Here is a 248-nt window from a genome sequence, read left to right on the forward strand (position 1 = left end):
ACCGTGTGAAGCGGTCACCGCCACCCTTCGCCGCTTTTCGGCTAAAAGCACAGCTGCCGCCACCCAAGGACCAACCAGCTTCTCTTGCTGCCGCAGCCACGCCGTGAAGAAAAGCTGCCGCGGGGATCAGATCCCCCCTTCGCTGCCTGGGAGCCGTCTCCGCTACTGCTGCGGAAAAAAGCCGATAGCTGCGTGTCCAGAGCCCACTCGCCCGGGAGCCAGCCCGCGTGCGCCGCGCCAGAGACCCC

This window comes from Buceros rhinoceros, unplaced genomic scaffold (genome assembly GCF_000710305.1).
Source record: "Buceros rhinoceros silvestris isolate BGI_N320 unplaced genomic scaffold, ASM71030v1 scaffold7869, whole genome shotgun sequence".
Lineage (NCBI taxonomy): Eukaryota > Metazoa > Chordata > Aves > Bucerotiformes > Bucerotidae > Buceros > Buceros rhinoceros.